This window comes from Octodon degus, unplaced genomic scaffold (genome assembly GCF_000260255.1).
Source record: "Octodon degus isolate 3935 unplaced genomic scaffold, OctDeg1.0 scaffold00149, whole genome shotgun sequence".
Classification (NCBI taxonomy): domain Eukaryota; kingdom Metazoa; phylum Chordata; class Mammalia; order Rodentia; family Octodontidae; genus Octodon; species Octodon degus.
Genome location: NW_004524725.1, coordinates 6,442,143 through 6,452,791, shown reverse-complemented (window position 1 = coordinate 6,452,791; position 10,649 = coordinate 6,442,143). Strand labels below are relative to the sequence as shown.

The window sequence follows — 10,649 nt, the reverse complement described above, 5'->3', positions numbered from 1 at the left end:
TGCTAATATTATTTGAAAAATTAAATGTATATATCTTGTACTCTGTGCAATTGATTTAAAGGTAACAATATGCAATGTATTAAACGTGGTTACCCTTCTATAGTCTTGTTTCAAAATTTTGTGGGTTACTTTCCCCTTTAAAATATAAAAAAGAGGGGTCAGGGAGATGGCTCAGTGGAATAAGTGCTTCCCCGGCAAGCATAAGGGCCTGAGTTCAATCCCCAGTTCTGCAAAAAAATAAATAAATAAATAAATAAATAAAATAAAATAAAATAAAATATGAAAAGGAGGCTGGTGAGATTGCTCAGCCATCTAAGTACCTGCCTGGATAGAACAAGGACACGGGTTTGATTACAGGTACTTCACACCATGCCAGATCTGTGCCAAACCAACCACCGAAACCAGGCATGGTGGCACATGCCTGTAATCCCACCACGGGGGAGGCCAACATAAGAGGATCACTATGAGTCTATCCTGTGTGGTGAGACCCTGTGCCAAATAAATAAATAATTTTTAGGCATTAAATAAGAAAATTTGTGATCAAAAATACATTAAAGTTTAAAATTTATAAAAATTAAAGTAAAAAGCATACTGCCATTCATTCATCTCAGAATAATGGCTCTACTTCTATACACTATTCTTTTCTCCTTCTTGCCACTTTCTGAAGCAATTCAGAAGGGTTACCCATGATTTTTTAAAATTGGTCTTGAATCTCTCTCTTGGCACTTGAATTGTTTATAAATGTTTACTTTTCATGGTCATTTTGATTTGTGCAAAAGTCAGAAATTGTCTTGTGCCAGATCTAGTGAATAAGGTGGGTGAAGACAAAGGGAAAAGGTTTTGACAGAATTTGTCACAAACTTTTGATCAGTGGTGATAATCACGAATTATTTTGAATGCTTACATTTCCAAAATATTACAGAAAAAGACATAGCCATTAAACACCATTCACCATCAATCAAAATATTCTCTCTCAAAAAATATATAAAAAATAGTCCATCTCACCTTGAACACATTTATCTCATCATTGCTGACAGTATATGTTCTGTTGTAATAAGTTTTTAAACAATGTTTTGGTGCTCATTGTATCTTTCATCATGGCTGGATGCTGAGATACTCAAATTCCTTTTTGACTGAATTGTAGTGTACGGTTTGAGAAATACTTATTAAGAGAGCCTCCTTCCCACTGTGGTATACAGTTTTAAATGAAATAAATAAATAATAAATAAATAGCTGAACAATAAGATAGATCTAAATTTCTTCCAGCAAATAAACTATACAAGGCACATCATCCAATGTGTCCAAGTGACTGAAATTCTCTCTGTTTATTATTTATGAACAAGTGAGTTAGATATGGGTATTGGTGAGTTCAAGAGGATGTTGATTGAATCTGCCACCAAGGAGACTGTTAAATCACATTTCTGGATGCACCTAGGCCGATCATGAATTCATCACCTTTAATGCCATATGTGTTTCGGATGCTCTTCCTTTCTGCTACTCACTAACTTCTTGGCTACTTGGTTACCATGAGCGAAGCACCATCAATTTTCCATCGATTTCTATGCCTTGGAGTCAGGGACACATGGATTGAATATTTTGAACCCAGGATCAATTACACTTCTCCTTGTTTAAGTTGTGTATGAGACAGCTATGAGTCCCAGCAGCAGGACAGCTCAGCAATGTAAAAAACTGGTAGCAGTGAAGTCACAGTGTGGCTCTGACTACAGCTGAACATGTGGCTCAGAAACCTTTGGAACTGATTTGTAGAAAGAATTTAGAAAAGTTGGAGAGACAGGCTTGAGAAATCCTACAATGCCATAAGCAGAGCCTTATGATCTGTTCTGGCCAGAGCTAACAAACCAAAACTCTGATAGAAACACAGAGAGTAAACACCAGGCTCATGAGACTTCAGGTGGATAATACATTGAGAAATGTGCTAGGGGCCATAGGTGGTATGTTCTGGCAAATAACTTTTCCAGATTTTTATCATGGCCTGACACACTGCAAAAGGGTGAATTTAATAGCTATTGACTAGTTGATATAGCAAAACAAATTTCATGCAACTTAATGCTCAAACTATGGCATGTCCTGCACATTATGCAACTTCTCACGCTATGCTACTTCTCGTGAATTTCCCCAGATCAAAATGATTTTAGGCATCAAGGCAGCCACCACAAAGCAACTAAAAACAAATAAGACTTTGAGAACTGCTTCAAAAGTGGCAAGCAGTATGGAAGAATGTGTTAAAGAAAGGAGAAATATCCAACAGAGGTTAATGGCCATATGACATTTATTGTTACCAATTTGTTTTTTTGCAATTTCAACATCCTGTATTTTGAACATGCCTTTAATTTGCAAACAAGCTAAGAGTTTGTCTTAAGGTATTCAAACAAGACTTCAACTTTTAACCAGTGTTGGAACTGTTGAGACATGAGAGAAGACATTACAACATTTTCAGGTCTGTGCACGATAGTCACATCATGTTAGGAAAAGGGACCTAATTGTGTTATTTGGTTAAGGAATTGTGTTTGGTTGGTGAGTTGGCCAGGGCTGTGATACAACAGTTAACACGATAGGTTCAGATGCAGCCAATGGGATCAGTAAATATGCTCTGGGTGTGCCCCGCTGGCTTGTGTGTCCTGCTTCAGGCTAGTCTTCATTGTTTTCCAGCAGTCAGAAGCTGAGAAGCTCTGCTCCACCATAGCCTTTCTATGACTTTGTCTCTGCCTTGGAGCCAGATAACAATGGACTAAACCTCCTCAAACCAGAGCCAAGGAAATCTCTGCCTCCTGAAGTTGTGGGTGTCAGGTATTTGTCCCAGTAATAGGAAAGCTGATTAATTTAACATTACAGTTTTGTACATCTTCCAATCATTGAAGGTAGCATTGATTTTTTGATGTTTAAAATTCAGTTACTTTTTTATATTTTTAAAAATTCTGTCCCTTTTTTGTTGTTGTTTGTTTGTTTGTTTGTTTGTTTTGTTTTCTTCCAGAACCAGGGATTGAATTCAGGCTCTTGCACTTGCCAGGCAAGCACTTATTCTACTGAGCTATCTTCCCAGCCCCCATCCAGAAGATCTAGTTGTTTTCTTACCATAATAATCACTTTTTAAAAATTATATCATTTCAGGAGAAGACATTACAGAGTTTCTTTTAATCTATGGATATCATTTCATACCACAAGTTGAGTCAAAATTCCAATAGACCTAAGTTAATCATCAAAATTGATGATCTAAATGACATAAGATACACTTTGGATCAAAAGACCTTCAAGGGCAGTGTCACTCATCCAACAAATGTGTATGCTTGTTCTCTGATGTTCTATGTCTACAAAAATTTTATGAAATTGATATAACCAGTTGATATTGTACCCTTAAGATTGAAGCTATTGTTTAGGTATGTAGCTTTCTCTGTTACCTGGAACCCACAAAATTATAGTTTTAATACTGTTATTTTATGTCCAAGTGTAGCTTTTAAGGCAGTGTCCAAACATTTTCATACCAGGAAACTCCACAACCAAGTCAGATAATCTTTAATAAACATCACTTGAATATTACTGTGACAGAACTGCTGATGTGGAAACAGCCAGTTTAGGTTATTAAATACTTGTGCTGCTCCATGAACTATAAAGTACAGCAAAACTATGGGCATATCCCAAGATAAATGCAGATCAAACCATTAGTTCCAGAACTGGACGCAGTGGGAAGCAAAAGGAAATTAACTTTCCTGTACTGATTTTTCTTCAGATAATATGGAAAAAGGTTCTTTGGATTAAAAAAAATCAGCATGTATAAAAGCTGCTTCAGAAATATGGTTTTGAACATTAGTCTAAAGAGTTAATAAACATGAAAACTACACTTTTGTGTCTTTGTTAAGATAATTCTGCAGAACGATAAAATCATTTGTATGTTTTATGTCTGTGTGGAAAGTTAGTGGCAGAGAATTCTCAGATGAGTCATTTCTCTCTTCATTCAAGAATTCTGAGTCTACCATTCAGCCCCTTTATATTGAGAAGGGATCTGTGATCCATTTCTGCCTTGCGGCTGTGAGACACAAAGTTTCCTGTCATACGTCATTGTGTGAATTCTTGTCCTGCTGGGATGAACTCCAAAGGCTTCTGTAAAAATAGTGGCATTTTAAGAAGTAGAGTCTCCCTTAGCCTATGATTCTTTGTCATGAGTAGAAGCCTGTTTGAACCATTTCTTTCTGCAGGTACTATTAGCCAAGAAAAACATTTCTGACATGTTACACTATTTATCACTGCCTAACCTATCCCACACCGCTTAAGTGAGGTTAACTGGTAGCTAACTATAGATAAACTTGCTCAATAAGTTAAGTAAAAATCACATTTAAATTGATTAATGAAATTATTCAAAACAGGCTGAAGACTGGGCATGGATTGTGGAAATTCCTGGGAGAATTGCAATTCGAACCAGAACTCCTCTTATAGTGCATGTGTTCTATATGGAAAGTAGCAAACTTGCTTTATGTTTGATTTATTTCTTACATTTCTTCTAGGAGCTGGGAGTGGATATCACCTTGTTTTGTTTATGTTCACATTGTGAAGGTGTAAGGACTTAGTTTTGTTACAGTGCCAATCATACTATTTTTGATGAAATGCAAGGATAATGCAATGTTTAAATTTCTACTATCCCTTCAATGGATTTTTCTCATTTCCTTGAAAATTTTCATCATTATGACCACTTAATTTCTCACCTTTTACTTTGTAAGCCAAGAACTACTAATTGGGTAGTAGTGAAAGTGAAGCATCTAGTATTCCAGATGCCAGTATGATGGAAAAATAAATGCACATATAAACATATGTTGTAAAATTATGTGTATTGCATAAACTGGGAGAGGAGATTAGGAGTTATCCAAAAGGCAGCTCAATTGAGGCACCAGCACTGAATTCAGAGGTTAAAAAAAAAAAAGTAAAAAAGGGTTTGAAGTAAGGGCCACTAGTAGAGTAACACTTCACAATTCCAAATTGGATAACCTTATCTACATTACTGTCACAAACATTTCCTCATTAATATTTTATTTTATTTTTTGGTGGTACCGGGGATTGACTTCAGGAGCTCACACTTGTCAAGCAAGCACTTATTCCACTCAGCTATCTCCCTGGCCCTCTTCATTATTTTTAAATTGTTTCGAATGAAACAAAAGTGCTCTATAATTGGGCTCATGTGAAGCATATCTTTTATTACTTTCTATACATACCCTTTGCTAACTACTCATATGTAAAGCCCTGTAACCAGTTATGTATTTTCTCATTTATCTCCTGTGTATATTACACTCTTTGAACAAGTCTACAATGGGAAAACTCATATATACCTAAGATTATTATCAAGCTTTTAGGAAGATGCTCCACATCTCCTAGTTTAACTTTTATTGTGTACTGTCTTGTGAGTCCATCTAACTTACATTTTGCAAGACATAGTATTCATGACATTGTAAATACAAATGATTTTATTATTCCTCATAATGAACTGTGAATTCTATTAAGAGTGCTATTTGATCTTAATAGTTCAAATGTTGTTTATGTATTTTCATTTTTGGAAATTATTTTTAACTTAAACCTAATTACATCCTTTTATATGCTCTTTAAATCTAAAATTTTGGGCTGGGGAGACAGTGCCGCGGTCTAAGCACCTACCTGGCAAGTGCAAGGATCTAGGTTTGATCCCATTATACCACATGCTGTGCCATCCCTAGAACCCCAGGCAAGCTGCACTGGCCACCTGAAGTCGGTATGATGGCCGGGAGGCTGAAGCAGGAGTCTCACTGTGACTCCTAGCTGTGTCGTGAGACCCTGTACTAAGCGAAAGAAAGAAATAAAACCAAAATTTTAAGTTTCGCAATAAGTTATTTTATCTGATTTATACGGCTATTAACTCTTTGTCATTGCCTGATGTTTGTCTTATTTTTAATCATTCTTATATTTTTAAATGGTTATTATAAAGATGGACATTTTTCCTTTCAATATTTAGACTCACCCTATTGGATTAAACCAAATTGTCAATTATTTTCCACATACTTACCTTATGAGAGAACAAACTATCTAAACTGACACATTCTAAAATGGATGTGTCAATTAATAAAATGGTATTCAATTAACTTGATCAACCTAGTAGACTCTTTTATATGTATATCTCCATTGATTTTTATTTGAATTTTTATATTTGAGTTCAATCCTTAGTGCTATAATAATAATAATAATAATAATAATAATAATTTGTCATGTTGCACTGATTTTAAGAAGCAATTGAAGAACATACATGCATACACATACATACACACAAAAGCTTCTATGTATCTTGGAATATTTCTTTTAGTTTTTAAACTTCCAATGTTTCTTCAACTAGATTCTTGTGAGTATTCCTATGCAATTCTATTTATATTCTGAGTCTTATGCCTACATAAGTTTTCTAGAACTTAACCTTTAAACAAGCATTTGGACAAGAACTTAACTAACATATTAGCTTGTATCTTGCTTCAGGACATTTAAAACACACAAACACATATATGCACAAGACATTTAGAAGAATTGCTACATTTCACTGGCATTAATTTTTTTTTTCCAGAAGCTAGTATTTTGGTCACCTGCCTCCTATACTACTTCTTTCCTGCCAAAATATCAATTTAAACTTTGAATTTGTCTGTAATTAAAATTCATATGGAATGTTACAAGGTATCGTTTTGTCAAAGGCAGCTGAATTGATTGCCATTATGTCCATAATTAATATAGAAATTTAATGTGGGGCTGTTTTTATATTTTTTCTCATAGCCCATTTTCAAGAGTTTTATAGTTTTATACTGAAAGTGAATTTATTTCCACAGATGCAAGGATTCCGCTGCTGCTTTTGACAGTAAATATAGATGACTTGCATCCAACTTAGTAAGCGAATGCAAGCTTGAGTCTATGTCATAAATGACATTACCGTTGAAAGATGAAAACAAAATTGATGGTTGATACTAAGTGATGAGGTATGTAATCCACTTACTAAGAAAGATATTTAAATTTGAAGCACATTAAATGGATTTTACTTCAAAGCCATCAATTGGGTGTATATTAATTCAATTTCTAGCACATTACTTTTGAAAGTAGAAGTTCTTTTATCAAAACAATAAGCTGTAACACTATATTATTATACAAACAGCTAAAAGTGGCTTGTGAAGTTTCATGAAAAGTTTTTAAAACTTACAAAAAAGGCATAAGCAATTATATTTCACGCCGGAGTTTTTAAGTAATCTGTTTCAAGTAACTAAAATGAATAATATTCTAAGTTGCAATGCTGGTATATATGTGATCCAGGAGGTTCTTAATTTTTTTCTTAAATGTTGTGAAATGTTTTTAAGAAATTGCTCTTATGATTTGTTTCTGTTTATCTCCAATAAGAACTATTACACTATTTTTTATTTTGAAACTGATATTTTGTTTATCAAAGTAAATGCCTTAGCTTATAAGTAACACATAGTTATGCTCTAATAAAGGAGTCTTGATAGACAAAAATCTATGATGCAGTTTGCATAAAACAATACGTGAATGACAGAAGAAATTAAAGTGCCCTTGAGGACAACTCAAAGCGTGGTATGAAGAATATAAAGCAGTAAACAATTAATGCAGAGGTGAGTGTTAGTTATAAAGGAAAGACAGCTTGTGCAATAATGTTCCCCAATATATTTTATTTGCAAAAGGAAAATAAAAACAACTAGAAGATTGGGCACAGTAGCACACAGCTGTAGTCCCAGTTCTGGATTGGCTGAAAACCAAAGGATCAAAATTAGAGAATCGGGGCCAGGGGGATGGCTCAGTAAAACAAGCGCTTCCCTGGCAAGTGCAAGGGCCGAAGTTCAATCCCAGGTTATGAGAAAGAAAGAAAAGAAACTTAGAGGATCTTTACAAGTCTGAGCTGCATAGTGAGACCCTGTACCAAATACAAAAAAGCAAAGAAACAAGCAAACAATTATACATGTCAAACAAAAATAATAATTTAATTTTAAAAAATCTTTAAAAATAATACATGATCTAATATCAAAATAAATGATAAAATCTTATGGTGGAATAAATGAAGAATAAAATTTTCAAATGATGGTAAATATAAATTACAAGTGTAGCTAATTATAGAGAACAAAATGAGAAATTTCAAAACCTACCTAAAATTATTTCAGAATATACCAATTTCTGAATAAGAAATTTTGCTTAAAAGGTAATGTATATCTGCATCATCTGATTTTTTTCCACTGGTTTAAGGATAATTTATTGTTTTTATGTACAGAAAACTCAAAAGTGCACTTAGCCCAGTTTAGTGGCAAGCTCTTTAGCCTTTGCTTTCTCCAGCTTGGCAATATGAGCCAAAGATTTTGGAACCAGAATATCGCTTCCCCAGTGATGGCAGATCTCATCGTATCTGTCATTGTAGTTGGTCCTGATGGTCTTCACCAGCTTAGCCAGCATGCCTTTGTCTTCCAAGTTACCTTGCATGAAGGCGAAAGTGGAGCAGGTCTTCCTGTGGACCAGACGCCCCAGCCTGGCCTTCCCCTGGATGATGCAGTAAGAGACCCCCATCTTGCAATACAGGGAAGGCAGGAACACAGCCAGCTCGATGGTGTTCACATGATGTGCGATCACCACGAGCTGAGCCTTCTTGTTCTCTACCAGAGTGGTGACAGTGTTGACACCTGCTCTGAGGACTGGTGGCCTCTTAGTGGAGACATTCCCTTTGCCAGCAGCTTTCCTCTTTGCCTGAGACAACTGCCTCTGCTTCTTCTGTTGGTTGGTCTCTGGTCTGTACTTGTGGGTGAGCTTAAGCAGCTGGGTAGCTGTTTGGTGGTCCAAGGTCTGGGTGAACTGGTTAATCGCAGGGGGTACCTTCAGCCACTTGTACAAGATGGCCCTCTGTCGCTGCAGCTGGATGTAGTGGGGCCATTTGACAAAGCGGGTAAGGTCTCTCTTGGTCTGTCAATTGGTTGAGATGCCGAAAGGGAAGAAGGCTAAGGACAAGAAGGTGGCCCTGGCCCCTGCTGTGGTGAAGAAGCAGGAGGCCAAGAAGGTGGTAAAGCCCCTGTTTGAGAAGAGACCAAAGAATTTTGGCATTGGACAGGACATCATTCTGATTTTTAACTTCAAGGACAAATAGAAAATTGTAAACATTTTTTCCCATACTTTTATTGAGAAAAAATAGCAATGATAAAGTTTCAAACCAAATTGGTAGTCAATAATCAACACATTGCATATATTCTTCCTAGTGGTTAATTGCTGTACAAGATGCGGACTTGATATCCTATTTACAAACACCATTAGAACAAATCCCTCTATTCATTAAGAGAATGCAACTATACATTTATCCTAACCACTTTGAATACACAGACCTAAAATGGACATTCATCTGTATCCCCTTTTTTTGGTAAGTTCCGTTCTTTGAATATTATACGTCTGTAAACTCAGCAAAATATTCTAAAAGAGTTCAGAGGTCCATAATAGTATTGGGTCTTCCACTTCACTGGCAATGTCAGAAATTGTTGACCTGAGTTTCCTACAGCTCAGCATAACACTGTGGCTTTACTTCTTATACTTTGTTTTTATACTTCTTTGCTGGATGGTTAAGATCAACGTAAAGCAGGACCTATGCAATAAGAGTTGTAGCTTTTGGGTCTGATAAGGTCAGTGAAATCCCCTCAGGATTTATCGTGGGATCCTGTACCTCAGATTGTAGAACCTTTGTCAGTGTCAGCCATGTGGATGAGTCACAGCCATTGCTTGGCCAATGTGCTCTCTGTGAAAGCTTGAGAGAGTGCTTTCTCTCCATGTAACTCTCCTTAGGCACACTCTACATCATCAATCACTTTCCTCTTTGGTCCCATAATCTCCTTGATCAGAAAATTTGGGACACTACTGAGTTACATGATGTTACAGTACAAGTTCTCATATGTCCTGAGTCTTAAGTGACCTTGGAAGGCTAGGGCTAAAATGTTGACTTTCCTTGTGGCCCTCCTTTTTCTCTAATTTTGGTCTGCAAACCTAGGTTGTTAACCATACAGAAGACAAGCTTATTGTTATTACCATACAACCTAGGCTGTTAAGCTTATCCTCAATATCTGTCTGTTCAATATCTGTCTCAATATCAAACATCTTAGGCATAACATGGAACAGGTATTTTTCATCAAGCATTGATATGTTGAACTTTTAGTCCCTAGAGAATATGATGAAAAAACATTTAAAAATTAGAATATATTTTAAAAAATAGGCATAAAGTATTATATACTTCTTATGTTTACACATAAGTCCAAAAATCTAACCATATACAACCTTGAAGCAGGACAGTCCCTCAATATTCCTTTTCCTATCTCTTGCCTTCATTCACCACAACTTTCTTTTTGAGCAATCATCTACCCGAGAGACAGCACAGCAGCAACTAGCATGTCTTGACAAACAGCCCATAGAAAATTGTAAACATTTTTAAAGAAAATATGAAATATAAAATGGACTGAGAAAATGAGATAAGTAAACATGATATTTTTAAGGGGAGAAATGAATGTCTGAAATTCTAGTGCATGAAAACTTTGCAATTTAAAAATCCACTTGTACTGAGCTTGCAAAATAATATATTTAGCCCAATTCTATTTTAATATTGAAATTGTGAAAATATT

The 10,649-nt window shown here is 35.6% G+C and overlaps 1 pseudogene; it reads right to left on the bottom strand.

Moving 5' to 3' along the window:
* Nucleotides 1-8,295: 8,295 nt before the first annotated feature.
* Nucleotides 8,296-9,111, bottom strand: LOC101568100 (annotated as a pseudogene).
* Nucleotides 9,112-10,649: the final 1,538 nt, after the last annotated feature.